This window comes from Artemia franciscana, chromosome 5, assembly GCF_032884065.1.
Source record: "Artemia franciscana chromosome 5, ASM3288406v1, whole genome shotgun sequence".
Classification (NCBI taxonomy): domain Eukaryota; kingdom Metazoa; phylum Arthropoda; class Branchiopoda; order Anostraca; family Artemiidae; genus Artemia; species Artemia franciscana.
The window spans coordinates 879,822-891,449 of record NC_088867.1 but is presented as its reverse complement, the minus strand read 5'-3'; the positions used below and the strand labels follow the sequence as shown (position 1 = coordinate 891,449).

At 36.2% G+C, this 11,628-nt stretch overlaps 1 protein-coding gene across 1 annotated transcript in view; it reads left to right on the top strand.

Moving 5' to 3' along the window:
• The first annotated feature begins 9,440 nt into the window (after positions 1-9,440).
• The window catches only part of LOC136026839 (carbonic anhydrase 12-like), a 59,063-nt gene continuing 56,875 nt past the window's right edge, over positions 9,441-11,628 (top strand). Inside the window, exon 1 of the mRNA XM_065703549.1 lies at positions 9,441-9,584. The gene's annotated coding sequence lies outside the window, so the exon portion shown is untranslated. The remainder of the gene's footprint in view (positions 9,585-11,628) is intronic.

Sequence of the window (11,628 nt, the reverse complement as noted above, 5' to 3'; positions counted from 1 at the left end):
CAGATTACTCTTTCTGGTAAGTTGTTCCAATACTGAACAACTCGGTTGCCGAAAGTCCATCGGCCCATGTACTTGTAAAAACGTTCCATACTCACTTTGTACTGATGTCCTCGGAGATGATTTTTATTGAACTGCACGATTCTCTGGGCTGGTACGTTATCATAGGCTCCATTGCAGAGCTTGTACATTTCAATAAGATCACCACGATGGAATCTATATGCGAGGGTTGGGATTTCAAGCTTTCTAAGCCGCTCTTCGTAGGGAAGGAAGCGTAACCTGGGAGAGAATTTAGTTATCCTCCTCTGAACATTTTCGAGAGCATCTATGTCCTTGTTGTAGTATGGTCTTGTAGAACAATGTCCATACTCAAGAATCGGGCGGACAAGGGACTTATAGAGCGTAGCAAGCATTTTGTCGTCCTCGCACGAGAAGTTTCTTCTGATCATACCAGCAACTTTGGAAGCCTTCTTGACGACAGCTTCATAGTGGCTACTGAAGTTCAGTTCAGAATCCACTAAGATGCCTAGGTCTCTTTCTTCTCTACTAAGAGTGAGTGCAGCGGAACCAAGAAAGTATGAGGACGAAAAGTTTTGTGGACCCAGAGTGAGGATATGACTTTTCTGGGTATTGATTTCCATGATCCACTTCTTCATCCAGTCATCGATTCGTTGGAGATCCGCCTGCAGGTGGTGAATGTCTTCACATGACGAGATGACGCGATAGAGCTTTGTGTCGTCCGCGTAGAGAAGGATGTCAGATTTGATAACCTCAAGTAGGTCGTTGATGTAGAGATTAAACAGAAGGGGGCCGAGAATTGACCCCTGGGGTACTCCGCTAAGAACTTCTTCTTCGGCATTGCTGAGACAACCTTCTACGCACACAACTTGCTTTCTGCCAGTTAAGAAGTCCGTAATCCATTGAAGAAGACTGAATGAGGACCCGGATGAGGAGAGACCGTATTTCCTGAGCTTCTTGACGAGACGCTTATGGGGAACTTTGTCAAAGGCTTTCTTGAGATCCAAGTATATGAGATCAATCTGGAACCCCTTGTCGATGTTTTTCTTCCAATCATCTGTGGCACAAAGCAGTTGAATCTCTGCAGATCGTTCCTTAAGAAAACCAAACTGCTTTTCGGTAAGTATTTTTTCTCGTTTTAAGTGTTCTAGGGTGTGGTCTGCAATGAGAGACTCGAGTACTTTACACGTAATACAAGTGAGGCTTATCGGTCTGTAGTTTGATGGGTCTTCTCGTTTCCCACCTTTGTATATTGGGACGACAATATCTTTTTTCCAAATAGTGGGAAGCTCACCGAGTTCAAGAGACTTTCTGTAAATGTAGACTAGTGGCTCTGTTATTACCGTTGCAAGTTCTTTGAGCAGTTTTGGATGTAGATTGTCTGGGCCTGTGGACTTGCTTGGGTTAAGTTCTCTGAGTTTTTTTAGAACATCGCTATGTTTGATCTCTATCGGTCTTATCAATTCGCTTATACCCTGAATTGGTTCCTCGCGGCTAAAGTGGTCTTCGTTCTCAGGTTCCTGAGTAAAAACAGAAGAGAACTGGCTGTTGAGAAAATTTGCCTTGTCCATGGGGTCGTGTACCAGCTTTTGTTTCACGGGATCGTAAAGAGATGAGACTCCACCTTTGTTTTTCCTTTTGCTGTTCACGTATTTCCAGAAAATTTTTGGGTTTTCTTTCAAGGAGAAAGCTAATTTACGTTCTCTAAGCTTTCCTTCTCTTCTTGTTGCTTTTCGAACCCTGTTGCGGAGCCTCTTGAATGTTTTCTCTCGGTCGTTACTTAGTCGATTACTTTTGTAGTCTCTCCATGCTTTTTGTTTTGCTTTAATCAGTTCAATATTGGCTTTAGTTAATGCAACACGGGTGTATTTATTGTGCATAGGAATAAATTGTTCTTCCATTGAGGCTATTGTTCTTCTTGTTTTTGGTGTTTGTGATGGAAAGGCAGTGTTGTCTTCGTCTTTATTTGATCCACGTCGCTCCTTACTTACAGTTCATTACCACAATTTGTTTGATTATCATTCACGCCCCTTTTAGAAATGTAGGTGAATAGATAGCAGCACGTAAGGGGTGATATCAAGACTTAATTTAGCAATACTACTGTTATAATGGTGATTTATTTTCTCTTCTGAAAATAAACTCATAAAACTCATAGGTAGAGGCAAGGATTTTTTTCATTAAATTGCCGTAGTTGTCATAACGTCTTCTTTTTTTTAATTTGACTTGCTGTTTTTATTATAATTTCTGTTCGTTTTGTGTGGCATTTATTAGTTGATACAGATTTATTAGTTGATTTATTAGTTTATATTTGTTTTACCCTTAAAATCATTTGATTTTATTTCTGATCAAGTTTGGTTTAATATAGCACATTATTTTTCTTCAAAAAACTACTTTTGCGGAAAAAGTGTTTTTGAAACAATATACAAAAGACTGATTAATCGCCAATGTAAAAAAGAGAGGATAAAAACTTGCAAAAGAGAGGACAAAAGAGAGGACAAAACTTAAACTAAAAATCATATCTCCTTAGGTCAAGAAGATAATTATAAGAGAAATCAAAGCCATTTTAATTTGTTGGCATAATCCTTCCAAAAGATGGGTTCCAAAAAAGGACACTTTTCATTACGTTTGCCTTGAAACTTCTATCAGTCAGTGTTTAGAACCCTAATGTTTGATTTTAACCTTCTTAGGTGGAGACGAACAGCAAGAGTGATTTGTTTACGAAAACATTTTATTGTAAATGCAAAACATAGTCCGAAATGATTCAGAGCATAAATCATACAAACAATTCTTAATCATACAAACAAATCATACAAACAATTCTTAATCATACAAACAATCATACAAACAATTCTTAATCATACAAACAAATCATACAAACAATTCTTAATCACACAAACAATCATAAAAACAATTCTTAATCATACAAACAAATCATACAAACAATTCTTAATCATACAAACAAATCATACAAACAATTCTTAATCATACAAACAATCATACAAACAATTCTTAATCATACAAACAAATCATACAAACAATTCTTAATCATACAAACAAATCATACAAACAATTCTTAATCATACAAACAATCATACAAACAATTCTTAATCATACAAACAATTCTGAATCATACAAACAATCATACAAACAATTCTTAATCATACAAACAAATCATACAAACAATTCTTAATCATACAAACAATCATACAAACAATTCTTAATCATACAAACAATCATACAAACAATTCTTAATCATACAAACAAATCATACAAACAATTCTTAATCATACAAACAAATCCTACAAACAATTCTTATTCATAAAAACAATCATACAAACAATTCTTAATCATACAAACAAATCATACAAACAATTCTTAATCATACAAACAAATCATACAAACAATTTCTTAATAATTTGAAACTTGCTAGAAACTCACTATTCCTGAAGTATACGTATTAAAACCATTTCAATGAAAAACTGGCAGTAATTTTACTGAATTTTTTTTTTGCCCATAAATCGGCTTTTATAGAGAAGCATAAAACTAATACCAAATCAGGATAAAAGCAAAATTTAACCTATATAGTATCTCAAACACAAACAGACACATTTTAACAATAATAATTTTGAGACTACCACCCCCTCAAACAATATAAACGCCACAGTGTCATTTGAGATACTGTGAAGATCAAGTGAATCATGAAAGTCATGATCTGGTGATTATGTTTTCATTTAAAATAGAACTTTAAAAAAAATCACAGTCATAAGAGGCTAAGCAAATTTTCACTATTTAAAAGGGTAAAATTTGTCCCTTTCTTCTATACACATGCGCTCTCCGTAAAGAATGAAAAAGTATATTAAACAATTAAAAGAGACTACTGGCTATACAGTTTTGTATAGTTGACCACCAAACAATATGGCCGGGAGGGCTAGGAGGGGATTACTTTTCGTGTGCAGAGAGAAAACAGCTCAAAACTCAAAAATTTTGTTCAAACATTCACTTTCTTTAGAGATTAAATAATAAAAACCAGTTTTTATAAGTGAAAGTACGGAACGACATTAAAACTTAAAACGAACAGAAATTACTCCGTACGTGAAAGGGGCTGTTCCCTCCTCAACGCCCCGCTCTTTACGCTAGTTTTTTACTGTTTTAAAAAGTAGAGTCTAAAGAAAGATTTAAACTTTAGCGTAAAGAGCGGGGCGTTGAGGAGGGGACAGCCCCTTTCATGTACGGAGTAATTTCTGTTCGTTTTAAGTTTTAATGTCACTCCTTACGTTCAGTTAATAAACTGGGTTTTATTTAATTTCTGAACGTTTTGAATTAATGCATGTTTTGACTTTGCCTCTCTGCACATGAATAATTGAAAGTAAATTTGCAGATCAATTTATTTTGGTTTTTGCTAAATGGCTTTCTCACAATTTTGATCGGACGATTTTGAGAAAAAAAAGGAGCGGGGGAGTAGGCCTAGTTACCCTCTAATTTTTTTGTCACTTAAAAAGGCAACTAGAACTTTCAATTTTACGAACGTTCTTATTAGTAAAAATATACGCAACTTACGAACTAACTTACGTACTGAGCTTATAAATTCGTATGTTTTTATAACGTATATAAGAGGGTTTGCCTCCCCCCATCAATACATCGCTCTTTACACTAAAGCTTGAATTATGTCCCAATTCGTTAAGAATGACCCCTGAATCACAAAGGCCGTAGAATAAATAGTTGAAATCAATAAAATTTCTTAAGCGTAAAGAGTGAATTATTATGTGCCCAATTATGTGCGTAATAATTTCTGTTTGTTTCAGGTTTGAATGCTGCTCCTTACTTTCAGTTGAAGAAACTTTTTCAGGTTTATTTTTTCATTGCTCTTAAAAAAAAATGCTAAGAAATCCTGCGCCCCCTTCATAGAAATTCTCTTCCCCCATGACATATTCCTCTGTGGAAAGTTCCCCCGAGTGACCCCCTACCATAAACCCACTCCCCCTAACCATTAACATTCCCCTGAAAGCATCTGTACACTTCCCAATAACCATGACTATGTGTAAACACTGGTCAAAGTTTTTAACTTGCAGCCCCTCCCACGGGGACTCTGGGGGAGTAAGTGGTCCCCAAAGACAAAGTTATTAGGCTCTTCGACTATGCTGAATAAAATGGCTATCTCAAAATTTTTATCTGGTGGCTTCGGGTAAAAATGAGCGGAGGTGGGGGCCTAGGTGCCCTCCTATTTTTGGGGTCATTGAAAATTTTAGATTTTCGTTAAATGAGCCCACAAACGACATTTTAGGACCACTCGGTCGATACGAGCACGCCTGGGAAAAAAAGTAAACAAAAAACAAACAAATGAACACGCATACGTGATCTGTCTTGTGGCAAAAACAAAAAATTCCATATTTTTGTAGAGGTGAGCTTGAAACTTCTACTTTAGGGTTCTCTCATAATCTGATGGTGCCTTATTTGGCACCATCAGAAAATTTACCTTATTTTGGAAAATAGGGAAAACCCCCCTAAGAGTTATAGAACCTTAACGAAAATCACACCATCGCATTCGGCGTACCAGAGAACCTTGTAGTGCAAATTTCATGCTCGTATCTACAAAAATGTGGAATTTAGTTTTTTTGCCAGGAGACATATCACGTGTGCGTGTTTATTTGTTTTGTTTTTTTTCAATTATTATTTATTTTCCCCAGGAGTCACGGTATCGACCAAGCGGTCCTTGAATGTCGCAAGAGGGCTCATCTTAATGGAAATGAAAAGTTCTAGTGCCCAATTTAAGTGACCAAAAAAATGGAGGACACCTAGGCCCACTCCCACGCTCATTTTTTTTTCAAAGCTGGCGGATCAAAATTTTGAGATTGCCATTTTGTTCCACATTGTTGAAAACTATAATTACTATGTCCTTGGGAATGACTTACTCCTCCAAAATCCCTGGGGGGGGGGTTGCAAGTTACAAACTTTGACCAGTGTTTACATACAGTAATGGTTATTGGAAAGTGTACAGACGTTTTCAGGGAGATTTACTTAGCTTAGGGGTTGGGGTTGAGGGGAGGGGGCTATTTGGGAGGACTTTCTTTGGAGGAATATGGGGGGAAAAATTCAATGAAAAGAGCGCAGGATTTTCTAGCATTACTATAAAAAATAATTGAAAAAATAAACATGAAAACGTTTTTTCAATTGAAAGTAAGGATTAGAATTGAAACTTAAGACGAACAGAGATTATTACGCATATAAGGGGTTCTAAAATATTTTAGCATAAAGAGCCAGGTATTTAAGAGGAAATAAACAATTCACCCTTTATGCTAAAACATTTTTAGTAATTTCAATTATTTGTTCTACGGCCTTTCTCGTTCAGGGGTCATTCTTAAAGAATTGGGACAAAACTTACGATTTAGTGTAAAGAACGAGGTATTAACGAGGGTACAAACCCCTTCGTATACATAATAAAAATATAAGAATATAAAAGTTTGTTACGTAAGTTAATTCTTAATTTACGTATATTTTTTACTAATAAAAATGTTTGTTAAAAATTGAAAGCTCTAGTTACCTTTTTAAGTAACCGAAAAATTGGAGGGCAACTAAGCCTCCTTCCTCATCATTATTTCTCAAAATTGTCTGATCAAAACTAAGAGAAATCCGTTTCCCTAAAAATAAGAATTAATATACAAATTTCATTTTAACAATTTATGTGCGGAGAGCCAAAACGAACAGAAATTACTATGTATATGAAATGGGTTGTCCCCTCCACAATCCTCCGCTCTTTACGCTTAAATTTGACTATTTGCCACAATTCTACTTTTTAAAACAATTAAAAGTTACACCGTAAAGAGTGACGGATTGCGGAGGGGACAATCAATTTCATATACGGAGTAATTTCTGTTCGTTTTAGGTTTCAATGTCGCTCCTTACTTTCAGTTAAAAAAATTAGTTTTTTTTTTATATATTTAATAGATTTAAAATCAGCGTTAAAATGAGATTCTTTTGATGTAATTAAATAAATAAAAACAAGTTTTTTAAATGATTGTAAGGAGCGACATTAAAATTTGAAACGAACAGAAATGACTCCGTATATGAAAGGGGTTTTTCCTTCTCAACACCCCGCTCTTTACGCTAAAGTTCGACTGTTTCTCTTAACTCGACATTTTAAAACAGTAAAAAACTTTAGCGTAAAGACCGGGGCGTTGAGAAGGAAAAGCCCCTTTCATATACGGAGTAATTTCCGTTCATTTTAAGTTTTAATGTCGCTCCTTACTTTCTTTTAAAAGACTAGTTTTTTTTTTGGTTTAATTTCTGAACGTTTTTGAATCAATGCATGTTTTGATTTTTGCTCTCCGCAGAGGAATAATTAAAACGAAATTTGTATATTTATTTTTGTTTTGGCTAAATGGGTTTCTCATAATTTTAATCGAATGATTTTGAGAAAAAAAGAACGGAGGAGGAAGCCTAGTTGCCCTCCGATATTCGGTTAATTAGAAAGGCAACTAGAACTTCTAATTTTTTACGAATCTTTTTATAAGCAAAAGATATACGTAACTTATAAATTAGCTTACGTAAAGAACTTTTGTATTCTCATTTTTTTAATTACATATATGAGGGGGTTCGCCCCCTCGTCAGTACCCCGCTCTTTACACTAAAGCTTAAATTTTGTCCCAATTCATTAAGAATGACCCCTGAATCACAAAAGCCGCAAAATAAATAGTTGAAATGACTAAAAATACTTTAGCGTAAAGAGCGAGGTATTAGGAGGAGGTGAGCCCCTCAGATGGGTAATAATTTCTGTTCGTTTTAAGTTTTCATGCTGCTGCTTACTTCCAGATGAAAAAAGAAACTTTTTAATATTTATTTTATCATTGTTTTTTTAAGTAATGCTAGTAAATCCTGCGCTCCCTCCATGGAAACTTTCTTCCCCCATGACAGATTCCTCGATGGAAAGTTCCCCTGCATATCCCCCTCTTCTCAACCCCTGCCTCCAACCAAAAACTTCTCCTGGAAACGCCTGTACACTTCCCAATAACCATTACTATATGTAAGCACTGTTCAAAGTTTTGAACTTGTAACCCCTCCCACGGGGACTCTGGGGGAGTAAGTCGTCCCCAAAGACATAGTTATAAGGTTTTTTGACTAAGTTGAATAAAATGGCTATCTCAGAATTTTGATCCGCTAACTTTGGGAAAATAATTAGCTTGGGAAGGGGCCTAGGTGCCCTCCAATTTTTTTGGTCACGTAACAAGGACACTATAACTTTTCATTTCCGTTAGAATGAGCCCTCTCGCAACATTCTAGGACAAATGGGTCGATATGATCACCCCTGGGAAAATAAAACAAAAAAAAACAAAAAAACAAACAAACAAACAAATAAACACGCATCAGTGATCCGCCTTCTGGCAAAAAATATAATTTTACATTTTTATAGATAGGAGCTTGAAACTTGTAGTGTAGGGTTCTCTGATACGCTGAATCTGATGGTTTGATTTTCGTTAAGATGGCTGTGACTTTTAGGGGGTGTTTCCCCCTATTTTCTAAAATAACGCAAACTTTACCAGGGTCGTTACTTTTGATGGGTAAGACTAAACTTGATGAAACTTATATATTTAAAACCAGCAATAAAATGCGATTCTTTTGATGTAGCTATTGGTATCAAAATTCAGTTCTTTTGAGTCTTGGTTACTATTGAGCCGGGTCGCTCCTTACTACAGTTTGTTACCACGAACTGTTTGACTATTGTTATAAAAATTCAGTTTTTTAGAGTTTCGGTTACTATTGAACCGGGTCGCTCCTTACTACTGTTCGTTATCACGAATTGTTTGACTCCTCATATCAATTAGAAGAAAGTTAAAAGTGTCCCCTACTCTTTCCATATCTAGGAAAAAAATATGACAAAGGTAGAAAAATGATAAGAAAAAACTGGCAGATCCTTTGCAAGCTGTGAAACTTACTCTTAACTTTGGGGATGCTGAGCAATGGTGTATTTTGGAGGCGTACTGATTTCCTGATTCACTGCCTTTGGACGACAGCAGTGTCTAATTATTCCAACATTATAATAAAGCTTAAAGCCTGGCAAAATCTGTAGCCTTATTCCGGCATGAGCCCTTTGCACAAATACGTTTCTAAACTGACTTTTGTATTCTAATTTCGGGCAGGTTTTCCTTAATCTTGGGTTTCACGTTTGCGAGTCAAGCTCATTGGAGCCTAAAATTCTCTTTTCCCCTCTATCTCTCTTTGGTTCTTTCTTAAGCAAGACCTGTCGTAATATGGTTTTTCATGTCTGTCACGGAAATATCATCGTGTTCATTGCTTCTGATAATGGTCAAGTTCTAACAAAACAGGCTTTTTATGCCTATTGTTTTCAAAGCTTGAATCAATTCCAATGTGAGGTTGACTTGAGTATATCGTGTGAAGCAATAGACACCGAAAACGACCCAAATTTGTGCCCTATTTCTTGAATAGGACCCAAAATGAAGTAAAACCTGAATTGTTCTGATTGCTAAATAGAAACCGAAAATTTATTTATATTTATAAACTAAGTCTTTACCAGTTAGGTTTTCTAAGCCAGTGAACGAACATAGATACCCGTCAAGGTAATTTCTGCGTGATAGTTCTTATAGTGAATAAGTTAGCAAATTAGGATACATAAGTAGCGAGTTCACTAGCCCTAAAATCCAATCAGTCCTAAGCTCTTAATCATCTTCCTGCAAACCTTTCTAGAAAAATAGAAGCATATTAAACTGTATTTGACATTGAATTTTGAATCGAATATTATTTCAGTCTTAAAAGTTAAAGTATATTTAATTATGCATTTTATGTAATTTTTGAAATGACTGTCCTCTCCCTCTTAAATCAAAATTCGTTTAACAACATCCAATATAATATTTATTTTAATCACAGTTTGTTTTCTGTCGTTCAGCCTCTTTACGTCTGTTTGTCTCTCTTTTTCTCTCCCTCTCTCTCACCCTTCTCTCTTCCCCTCTTTCTCTTTTTAAGAAAACATTTTAGTTTATGTTTTTTTGGAGTAGCCGTTAAAAAAGAAATGGAAAATAGACGACTTTAAGCCTCTTTGGATAGGGAGAGGTAGGGGTCTATTTTGTGCGTTCATGTTCAAAATCTGATGTTCGTTCCATTTGCAAGCTGCATGCCTCAGATTATTTAGTCGAGTCTGACGTATTCTTCACAAAGAATTTCTCTCCGAAAAATCCCACCACAGCACGGAAAGTTGACCGCGCCCCTGATTCTCCCCTCATTTAAAATTGGCATTTAAAGGGATACTAAGACAAACGATAGAATAAAGAAAAGAAGGATTTCTGGAATATTCTACTATATTCTGAAACAGCTGTATAATACAGCGTGTAAAAGCAAGCTGTTTGTGGTAACAAACTCTGAGTTAGGAGCAACTCGGGCCAATTGTAACCAAAATTCCTAAAAGACGTTTCAATAGCAGCTAAAATATCATAAGAGTTTTTTTGTTATGGTGATTCCAAATATGGGAAGTTCATTAAGTCCAATGCTGCACATCGAATGCTTCGAGTCTTAGGTTTTCAAAAGTGGAAAAAAAAATACAGAATGGCAAGTAATCTTCATGAAAACATGCCCATAAATTTAGAGCATTAGTGAACCTCATTGTGGAGGTTTCGAGCTCCTATCGACAAAAATATAATTTTTTTTCCCGGATGGAAGATCACGGATGCATCTTTTTTTCCCACGGTTGATCTCATCGAACGAACGGATCAAGAGAGGGCTCAATGAAACGGCAATTAAAAGCTCTAGAGCCCTTTCGTGGCATCAAACCACGATCTTGCTCCATTGAAAACTTTTTAAAATTTCAAGATAGCCGATCGGTCTAAAAGTATAGAAAACTGTCGATTGAACTTCTCAGCTGTGGAGAAAGTAATGCTTCATTACTGCATTTTCCCTCCTTAAGAGTAACATACTTTATAGTAGTAAAGGTACTTTAGAAAGGAAACCTTCTGATGTACACCTAGTAGCTGCCTTTACGGTCGTAAGGGGGGAACTGGTATAACAGTTTCCTGCATGGGTGTCACATATGGGGGGAGGGGAGGGTGACTCTCCATCGCACTTTCTTCTATTCATCAGAAAAAAATCTTAAATGGTAAATTAGTGGCTCAAAGGACCAATACTTTACTCGCTCAATTTTTTTAAATTAGGGTAAATTGGCTTATGAATATTTTTGGCATAAAATAAATGAAAAATAATTTTAATAACAGCTTCACCCGAATCATGCGGTAAGAATCACTATCCAGTCAGTAAAATCCCTCCCCCCCTGAAAAAAATTATTTTGGCTAGCGACGCCTCTTGTCAACACTATATCAAGCCCGAAGGAAGTAATAACTCATGCTTTTTAGTTTGAGCCTACTATCTCACTGCACTTCCATGAGTTTTGTTACTGGTTATTTTGTTTGTAATGGGGGTCATGACTCTGTAAGCTCACCCCGCGTCGACAAAGCTCTAATTGGGTACCTGGAGGACTCTAGGATAGGTAAGCAGGAAGGGTGTGCGAAAACGTAGAATACCCCCCCCCTAATTACACTTTCTTGCTGAAGCGTCATGAAGGAGAGATCAAAGCCACCTGCAAGGGACTGTGAAGTCCAGTTCCGTATTATTTACTCT